General features: G+C 46.6%; 1 protein-coding gene and 1 pseudogene across 1 annotated transcript in view; both read right to left on the bottom strand.

The window, feature by feature from the left end:
* The window catches only part of LOC134086228 (NACHT, LRR and PYD domains-containing protein 12-like), a gene marked incomplete in the record, with an annotated part of 983201 nt that overhangs the window by 679052 nt on the left and 294149 nt on the right, over positions 1 to 10000 (bottom strand).
* Positions 1 to 10000, bottom strand: part of LOC134085692 (noelin-2-like) — a 79022-nt pseudogene that overhangs the window by 58999 nt on the left and 10023 nt on the right.

Raw genomic sequence — 10000 nt, 5'->3', positions numbered from 1 at the left:
TGCTATGTATTACGTGGTCTCTGTTTTGCAGTCATGGTTCTGTCCTGCAGGTTTTGTCTCAGTGTTTATATCTTGTTTATGTTTTTTCCCCTCATGGTTAGTTCCATCCAGACGACTCTCAGAGGGTATTAAAGATGTATGCCTTGGTTATTATGACAATGCTGTAGGTTTGGACTTGTCTAACCACTGTAGATATGCTGCAAGACTTTTCTGATTTGAGGGGGGGGGGGGGGGGGTCTCTAATTTGCTGCTTCAACTGAGAATGGGAATGATGAACAACATGAGCTGAACATCATGAGTTTGGAGAATAAAAATCGTAATCGACATCATCATCATCATCATCATCATCATCATCATTGCCTTTGTCATCCAATGTCATCATCATATACTGTAGCTATCATTTCGCAAAATCTTTGGCATGCGCTGAACCAAAACATGGTCATACAATGTATCATAAAAATATAAAATCAAACAAAATGTAACAACAGTATAACCATGGCCATATACAGCAGCAGCAGCAGCAGCATCCACATCATAATCATCAGTCAGCCATATAATCGGTTTCCCTTGACAGGTGTCAATCACTGTGTTTACTAATCTAACAGGAAATGATGCTCAGCCATGCAAAACAGAGCTCTGCTTTATACAGTACAGGCAAGTGTCTGATATGAAGCAGTGTCTGTCTGAAAACAAATACATCTAACCCCCGCCTTCTGCTACACTGCTCGATTCTATCAGAGGGGAAAAGAAAGCCTCTCTCTCTTCCTCCCTCCTTCTCTCTCTCTCTCTCTTCCTCCCTCAGTCTCTCTCTCTTCCTCCCTCCCTTTCCCCATCTTTCTCCTTACCCTTCCCTCTCTCCATCTCTTTCCCTCCCTCGCTCCTCGCTCCTCTCAGAGGGGGAAAAAGCATCCCTCTTTCCCTCCCTCCATTGCTCTCCCTCTCTCTCTACCTCCCTTTCCATCTCTCTCTTCCACCCTCCATCTCTCTGTCTCCCTCCCTCCCTCTCTCTCTCTCTCTCTCCCTCCCTCCCCACCCTTTCTCCCTCTCCCCGCCCCCCCCTTTCTCTCTCTCTCCCTCCCTCCCTCCCTCCCTCTCCCTCTCCCTCGCTGTGCTGGGTTTAATTTGGCAGGGTTGTGATTTGAATCTGCGTCTCTTATCGGCCCATCCCCGGCGCTGTTTATCTCTGCTGTCGGCGGATGCTGCACGCAGGGCACGCGCCCCTGATGGATGGGCCGAGGTTAGGGGCGGGGCGGGGCGGACGGGCTACCTGTCCTCTGCCAACGCCGGTCAGGACTTACCTTCTGTACGGCTCCTACGCTTCTGCTCTTCTGTGTTCTCCCTCTTTCCCTCTCTCTCTCTCTCTCTCTCTTTCTCTCTCTAACACTCTTTCTTTTCACTCTTTTCCTTCCTTTCTCCTCTGCACCTCTCCCTCTGTTGATCCCTTGCTTCCTTCCCTCCCTCCTCTTCTCCTCTATCTCACTTTCACATTCTCCTGCCCTCTTCTCCTCTCTCCTCTGTCTGTCTCACTCTCACATTCTGTTGTCCTCCTCTTCTCCTCTCTCCCACTCTCTTGTTCTCCTACCCTCCTCTCTTTTTTCACTTTTACTTTATTCTGCAACCTTTGCAAGTTTAGGTGGTCAGTGCTGACCTTCTTCATCTCTCTGTCTCTTTCTTTCTCTCTTTCTATTTCTCCTTCCCTCCCACCTTCCTCCTCTCTCGCTCTCTCTTGCTCCATCTGCTATGTTCACCCTCTTCAGCTTCTCTTCCTCTCTCTCTTCATCTCTCTGTCCTCTATCCTCTCTCTCTCTCTCTCTCTCTCTCTCTCTCAGTGGAGTGTTTGTGAGCATGAATGCTGCAGGCCTTTTGTCTGGTTGCGTGTCTCTTTCCTGTCTTTTTCCCCCCTCCTAGTTCCCTTTCTATATTGCATACACATTGCACATTAAAATGGAGGGAAAGGGGAACTCCTCCATGCTGCTACAACCATGGCCCGTAAAGCACAAAGTAAAGTGACTGGTTTTTACCAGACACTTTTATCTAAAGCGACAACCAATGGTCAAGCGGAAATGCTACCGTCACCGCATACTTAGTAGTGTACATGTCGCCGCACACTTAGTAGTGTACATGTTGACGCACACTTAGTAGTGTACATGTCGCCGCACACTTAGTAGTGTACATGTTAACGCACACTTAGTAGTGTACATGTCACTGCACACTTAGTAGTGTACATGTTAACGCACACTTAGTAGTGTACATGTCAACGCACACACTTAGTAGTGTACATGTCACCGCACACTTAGTAGTGTACATGTTAACGCACACTTAGTAGTGTACATGTTAACGCACACACTTATTAGTGTACATGTCACCACACACTAAGTAGTGTACATGTTAACGCACACTTAGTAGTGTACATGTCACCGCACACTTTGTAGTGTACATGTTTATGTATATATTTTATCCATTTCTTACTTCATGTGTTGATGTGTTGATGTGTGAATGTGTATGTGTTGTGAAACCTGTTGTGAACCGAATTGCCGCTTTGGGGACATTAAATACATTTCATTTCAATTCAATTCAATTCAATTCAATGTGTAGACTACAATCATGCCAAGCAAGACATACAAGGTGGAGTACTTTTTCCAGGGCAGTTCCAGGGTTACAGGTGACACCTCAAAGTATGGGAGATGGTCACCAGGGGGCCTTATTGCCACTGGTGGATATCAAGTGTTTAGTGATAGTGACAGTTTATCGCTATCCATTCACCCCCATTCAATTCAGGACCACAAAGGAAATACATTTTTGGTACATTTACAAAGATATCCTATCTGCAGGAATGTCCATGACATGCAGATCTCTGTGTCAAAGTATCAAATAAAGTCTATCTATCTCTGTCTATATTTGTATCTATCTATCTATCTATCTATCTATCCACATATCTTTCATGAAGTCAGGACAAAGGTGTTGCTCTATGCCTGTAAACGTCACACACTTCTTACATTACAGCTGAAGGCTCGCTCAGGGATGGGCACGTGGAGGGCAATGGGGCGATACCCAATGGGGCGTTACCCAATGCGGTATTACCCAATGGGGCATCCCCGATATGGCATTACCCAATGGGGCGTCCCCGATATGGGATTACCCAATGGGGCATTACCCAATGTGGCATTACCCGATGGAGACTGTTCCATTGCCGAGGAGAAAAAGTGACCTTTCAGTCTAAGTCGCTCCATTGCTCTATCGCCAGAGATACGTTCGTGGCCATGTTTAATGAGACTGTTTCACACACCTAGTTGCCCTTTTTGTAGCCTTCCAGAAGGTACGCTTCACCTATTCCGTGAGAGCTATTCATTCCTTTAGCAGTGCCTGGGAAGGTTACTGTTTTCCATAACCCTGTGTGTTGTGTTGGGCTGACTTGAATTGGGGCAGAGGCAGGCAGGCAAGGTGGGAGAGTTTTGCCTGATAATCACACTCTAATGAGTTGGTGAGACAGGCCGAGTTGGACATCTCAAAATCACATAAGGGTAAAAGGCCAAGACACAGATTTGGCAACAATGCTCAGGTCTTTTGAGGAGACAAGAGGGGCCCTGGGAAATCTCTAGACAGATATACAAGCCAATAGACAGACAGACAGACAGACGGAGAACTTGGCTCAGTGTTGTTAGAAAAAAGGACACAATAATGACGGGTGTTTGTTTAACTGGTAACGTGGGCTGATATGGCCTCATTGCTGTTAAGGGCTTGTTGCTGTTAATTACATTTTAGGTCTCTCTCTTTCTCTCTCTCCTCTTTACTTTAAACCTGTCTACTTTTTTTACCTGTCATCCTCTCTCTTTATCACTCTCTCGTTTCTTCACTTCTTCTTCCCGCTTCAATGTCTTCGCCTCATCCCCTCTTTATTCTTTCTCTCCTCCCCGCTCTCTTATAGCTCTCTCTATTTCTCCATATTTCTAATTTGAAAGTACTTATAATTTTGGTGATTACTCAGTCTCTTTTTCAAGTGTTTTTTTGGGGGGGGGGGGGGGGGGGGGGGGTTGGTGGGATGGGTAGATGATTTTCAAGTGTGACACGGAGCTTATGTGAGTATGTAGATTTGGTGTGCGAGGAATTTTAATGCTGCATGTTTTACAGAGGTAAGCACGGGAGAAAATAACCCACTGGTTTAACAAAGGATATTAAAAAGTGCTTGCTTTGCCTCTCTCTCTCTCTCTCTCTCTCTCTCTCTCTCTCTCTCTCTCTCTCTCTCTCTCTCCATCTCTCTTAGCCTCTCTCTCCTCTTTAAGGCAAGATGAAGGCAATTGACCTTTCCATCCGCTCCGCACTCTTTCTTTTTATCTCATTTCCTTAATTTATTTTTTCCTCTCCCTCTGCCAAACAGACCTCCCCCCTCTCTCTCCCCCTCTCTCTCTCTACCTCTTTCACTCAGTATCTCTTCTGTCTCCCTCTACTCTTTATATTTCCCCAAAACTCTGATTTTTCTCTCTCTCTCTCTCTCTCTCTCTCTTCCCCCCTTCTCCCCTCCCACTCCCTCCTCTCTCGTTCTCTAATTCTCTCTATCTGTCCCACTCCTTGATTCATTCATCATGGTTAAATTACCCATGATCCCCCTGGGGCAGCTCAGAGAGGCGAGCGCTTCATCTTATTAGAGCTCAATGAGAGCCACCGTCAGGCCACAGACATTACTCAGGGAGAGAGGGAGAGAGAGGGAGAGATATAGGGAGAGAGGGAGAGAGAGAGAAAGAGTGTTAGGCCACAGACATTATTCAGGGAGGGAGAGAGAGAGAGAGAGAGAGAGAGAGAGAGAGAGAGAGAGAGAGGGAGAGAGAGAGTCAGGCCACAGACATTACTCAGTGAGGAAGAGAGAGGGAGAGGTGGAGTGAGAGATAGAGAGAGAGAGAGAGAGAGAGTCAGACCACAGACATTACTCAGGGAGGGAGAGGGAGAGAGGGAATGTAGAGAGAGAGAGAGAGAGGGAAACTTGCAACTATGCTAAATTGTAGTCAATTCATGCTTGTCTATTCCCGGTTTGAATGAGAGAGAGAGAGCGAGTGCGAGAGAGAGTGAGTGTGTGTCTGTTTCTGCATGAGTAGGAAACATACATATCATTCTCTTCCACCCATTCTTTCGCCCTCTTTCAGCCTCTTCACCTCTCCTGAATAATCTCACACCTCCAACTCATTTCTGATTGGCCCTTGCCCTCTCCTGAATAATCTCAAACCTCCATCTCATTGGCCTCTGATAATCTCACAACTAATCTGGCTATCACCATTCTAAACTCATGCTTTTGAGATTGAACATTAGTATGGGGAGTCTACGCTTTATTTCTACTGCACATGCGGCGTGATCAGTGAGCATCGTTCAAATGACTCTGTACGCTTCGATAGTCCTTCAACTAATCAGACAAACAATCCGGTGCGTCTTTTGGATAAACTAGTTTGTGATTGGAGCCAAAGGTTGTGGACAGGAAGCAGGGGAGATAGATATCTCACACTATCTAACACCTCCGTCTCATCTGTGATTGGCGCTCGCCCTCTCCTGAATAATCTCAAACCTCCATCTCATTGGCCTCTGATGATCTCACACCTCCATCTCATTTATGATTGGCCCTCATCCTCTCCTGAATAATCTCAAACCTCCATCTCATTGGCCTCTGATAATCTCACCCTTCTATCTCATCTGTGATTGGCCCTCGCCCTCTCCTGAATAATCTCAACCTCCATCTGATCTCCAATTGGCCCTAATCTGTCTTGAATAATCTCAAACCTCCATCTCATTGGCCTCTGATGATCTCACACCTCTATCTCATCTGTGATTGGCCCTCGCCCTCTCCTGAATATTCTCAAACCTCCATCTCATTGACCCCTGATAATCTCAAACCTCCATCTCATCTGTGATTGGCCCTCGTCCTCTCCTCAGTAATCTCAAACCTCCATCTCATTGGCTTCTGATAATCTCAAACCTCCATCTCAACTGTGATTGACCCTCATCAAAGGTTGTGGACAGGAAGCAGGGGAGATAGATATCTCACACTATCTCACACCTCCCATCTCATCTGTGATTGGCCCTCGGGCCTGCCACTCACCCGCTCGGTCAGGTGTCGCAGCTGGCGGTTTGCGCGGGTCCCGACTGCAGGGCGTCTGGGCGGGAGCCACCACGGTGCACACACACTTGCCCTCCGCGTCCGCCGTCGACGTGTACACCTGCCAGCCCTCATCTGGGCCCGGGTACAGCGCCTGGAGGAGAGGAGGAGGAGGAGGAGGAGGAGGAGGGGGGGGAGGAGGTGGATGAGGAGGGGAGAGGAGGAGAGGGAGGAGGAGGGGGGGGGGAGGTGGAGGGAGGGGGGGAGCAGGTGGAGGGATGGGGGAGAGGAGGAGAGGAGGAGGAGGGAGGAGGAAGGAGGAGGGGAGGAGGAGGTGGAGGAGGAGGAGGAGGAGGAGGGGAGGTGGGGAGGAGGAGGGATGGGGAGAGGAGGAAGTGGAGGATGAGAGGATGAGGAGGAGAGGAGGAGGGGAGGAGGAAGTGGAGGAGGAGAAGAAGAAGGAGAGGAGGGGGTGGAGAGAGGGAGTGAGGAGGTGGAGAGAAGGAGGGGAAGAGGAAGAGAGAGAGGGATGAGATAGAGAGGAGAAGGGTGGAGAGAGGGAGGAGGAGAGGAGGCAGTAGGGAATGCAACAGGAGAGTGGAGAAATAGAGGGGAATAGAGAGGAGGAACATGGAGGAGGAGGAGAGTGGGAGGGAGAGAAAGGGCGATCAGGATCATTATTCAGGAGAGAGGGAGGGAGGGATGAGAAGTAAAGGAAAGGAGGAGGAGCAGAAGAGGGACCGCAGGATAGTACAGATGAGAGAAGGAAAGAGAGAAGGAGGAGAATGATGGGAGAGAGGGGGAAGAAAGGAGGAGAAGAAGTGAAGAGGTTAGTCATCACCAATCAGTAGAGAACAGACACGAAGGAGAGCGAGTGAAAGGATTAGTCCGATACATCCCGACCAAGAGGGGAGAATAGGGACATGCACATACAGTACATTCACCTCTCTCTCCTGTTCCAGTACACACACACACACACACACACACACAGAGTCAGAGACTCAATACAGCTCAACTCAATACAGTTCATTGGCATGGAAATAGTTTAACCAAAGCATAAAACAAAGACCCATAAGGTGTGTTGATACGGTCACATGAAATCCAATATGACACATACAGTATAATCATGGGTCGATCGGATTACAAATCACTTATATTAACCACCTCATTGGAAAAAGTGTCCATGCAAACAAGACAATGGAAACACACGTATCCATTGCTGTTGTGATGTTCACGGCTACATTTTTGAATGCCCAAATGGAGAAATATTATATTTAAGATTATAATATTATTATATTTATAATAATTATATTCAGATATATAAGATTATTTAATGTCCACAAGAATGATAAATGAACCCACACTGTTGGGGTTGATAGAGAACAGTGTTCGCAAATAATACCCCATTGCTGCAATACAATAAAATAAATTCATTTTAAAAATGCAACAATGAAACTGTAGTGGGGATGAATATTAGATTTAGACATTGTGTGAAAGAAAACAATGGAATCCATCTGTCTGTCTGTGTCAGAGAGAGAAGGAGAGATGGAGTGAGAGAGAGAGAGAGACTGCAGTGAGAGATTGAGAGAGACAAAAAGACAGGACAGAGTCGGAGTGAAGGAAGACAGAAAATGACAGATGGAAAAGGAGAGAGAGAAGGAGAGAGAGAAGCTGAAGGGGGGGGGGGTAATAATTGAAAGAGATGATGGCTGACCTGTGACAATGGCTTCTGCTAGAGATAAAAGAGGGGACCGGTATAAAAGGGTGCACAGGCACACACACGCGCACACACAACGACACCTGTTGAAACATTTAAAGCCAGTACTAGGAGGACACAGATGTTGCAATAATCCATATGGATGAGAGTAACACACACACACACACACACACACACACACAAACACACACACACACACACACTCACACACACACACTCTCTCTGTCTGCCTGCCTGTCCCCTGATCACACACACATTAATTTACATGTAATAAAAGCTTTATTGACAGAGCAAACCTCCCCTGGCATAACCCCATGATGCATCAATGGCACACACACACACACACACACACACACACACACACACACACACACACACACACACACACAGTCAAAGACCATGTCAACCCTGGTTAACCAGATAATAATAACACAGCTAATTAAAATGATAAATAATAATAAAGGCATGTGTTTCTGACGGATCTCTTTCTATCTCTTCTCTCTTTCATTTTTTTCTTCTTTTTCCTTCTCTCTTGTTCTCTCTTTCTCTTCTCTCTCATTTCCTCTAATCCATCATTGTCTGGGTGTCATGCCCCATGTTCCTTCTCTCTCTCTCTCTCTCTCTGTCCAGATCGTTTTAATCCCTCTTTCTCTATCCCACTCTCTTTCTCTCTCTCTCTCTCTCTCACCCCGCCTCCCTCTATCTGCAGTGATGCTGTGCATGGTCTCTCTGTCTCTTTCCTCCCTCTCTTTCTCTCTCTCTCTCTCTTGCTCTCTGTCCAGATCGTTTTAATCCCTCTTTCTCTATCCCACTCTCTTTCTCTCTCTCTCTCTCTCAACCCGCCTCCCTCTATCTGCAGTGATGCTGTGCATGGTCTCTCTGTCTCTTTCCTCCCTCTCTTTCTCTCTCTCTCTCTCTCTCATCTCTCCCTCTCTCTTTAGTGCTGTTGTGCTCTCTTTCTCTCTTCTACCCGCCCTCTCTTACCTCTCTCTCTCCCTCCATCTCTCTCTGCGGTGGTGATGTCCTCCCCCCCTCCACCCCCCCTCTCCCTCCATCTCTCTCTCTCTCTCTCTCACTCTCTCTCTCTCTCTCTCTCTCTGCGGTGGTGCTGTGCTCTTTAATTAGCTCCGCCGCACCTCTCACACCTCTCCCATCTGTTACACACCAATTACTATGTGTGTGTGTGTGTGTGTGTGTTTGTGTGTGTGTTTGTGTGTGTGTGGTGTGTGTGCGTGTGTGTGTGTGTGTGTGTGTGTGCGTGTGTGTGTATGAGGACATGCATATGTTTATGTGTGTGAGAGGATTACACTCACTCTCTCTCTCTCTCTCTCACACACACACACACATACACACACTGTGCACTGTGGTGTAAATGCTAGACAAACATTATGGAAAATTGTCATCAGTTGCCCTTTCAGACAACCTAGCCACACGGCAGCCATCTTGGTTATGCCGCCGGCCTGTTAGAACTCGAAAACCTGACTAATAAAATCAGACTTTCATTTAAATGCAAGGAGAGATATACATGACTCCAAATATGATATGTCTTCTCTACAATAAAAGTGCATCAGGAGAACCCTAGTTTAATTCGGAATTGGGGAAATAAATAACAAATAAAAATGATAAGATGAGTAAATATCCAAAGTCGCTTAATAAAACACACAATTCTTCATGTTAACTTTCTCACAGCACCTCACACACCAACTTTTGTTGCGAAATAAACAGGAGAAAAAATATCAATATGTAACTTCCTGTTAACGACTCCATGTCATGTTCAGCATAATAGTTCCATATATATGTGGATCGTCTGCTGCAACAATTGCAGCTTCCATTATAATCAATGGAGCTGGCTACACCAGAGGTGCGTTCAAATCCGCAGACATAGGCCAACGTTTGTGAAGGCCTACATTTGCAAACAGTTTTCCGTTAGCCTTAAGGTTTCGGCGGGCGAACTTTTGCGAACAATCACAAACAGTCTGAGGAGGTAGTTCTCCGTGAACATACAGTGGCACTGGACGTGAGCTTGATGAGGGCAACAATGCACTTATTGTTAGAATGGAATGTTAGCACCAAATCGTTCAAATTGAACTGTTCAAAGAAAACATGTTCACCACGAACGTTCGCCACTGTTTGGCAAATTTGAATGCACCTCAATGGGATGGGACTGAAACGTTCGCGCGCAGACTTTGTGACGTTAGCCATCCTGT

This window comes from Sardina pilchardus, chromosome 1 (genome assembly GCF_963854185.1).
Source record: "Sardina pilchardus chromosome 1, fSarPil1.1, whole genome shotgun sequence".
Lineage (NCBI taxonomy): Eukaryota > Metazoa > Chordata > Actinopteri > Clupeiformes > Clupeidae > Sardina > Sardina pilchardus.
Note: the sequence above shows the minus strand (reverse complement) of the source record. Positions and strands in the feature narration are given on the sequence as shown.